We start from the raw sequence: 538 nt of genomic DNA on the forward strand, positions 1-538 counted from the left end.
GGTTGAGGTGTTTTATATGCCCGACGTGCCATAAATTGCGAGGAAAATATGTAAATGAGGTAATTGATGCTTGAATGGCGCGAAGGCAATGTTACGCACGGGTTTGCCTTGAACGATTATTAAGCAGTATTAAGGAGCATTTAGCCTTAATTATGCACGTAATTTGTACATATCCAAGTAATTTCTAAATCATTTTCCTACAGCGTCATAACTAGGATCTTTCTCACCTAAAACCATCACTTGTTAGGGTAATATGTAGATGATGTAGAGACTCCTAATATACCACCGTAGCGCCTGTGCTCCTGAATAGTGGACTCCCTTTGTTAAAACCGGAGAGGAACAATATTCTTCGTTAGGAACAATGGGTGATATATCAGCTTGGTTCTTACTCCTGCAATTGCTGCTGTTGATCAATTCTTGAGTGCTGTTATTTTTACATAATGGCCTTTATTATCGGGTGCATTTATATTCAGTGCTTTTGTTTTGCGAGATTCGTTTTTTAAGGTTTCCGTTCTTTCTTTTCTTCTTGTATTCGTTT

This window comes from Penaeus monodon, chromosome 27, assembly GCF_015228065.2.
Source record: "Penaeus monodon isolate SGIC_2016 chromosome 27, NSTDA_Pmon_1, whole genome shotgun sequence".
Taxonomy (NCBI): Eukaryota; Metazoa; Arthropoda; class Malacostraca; order Decapoda; family Penaeidae; genus Penaeus; species Penaeus monodon.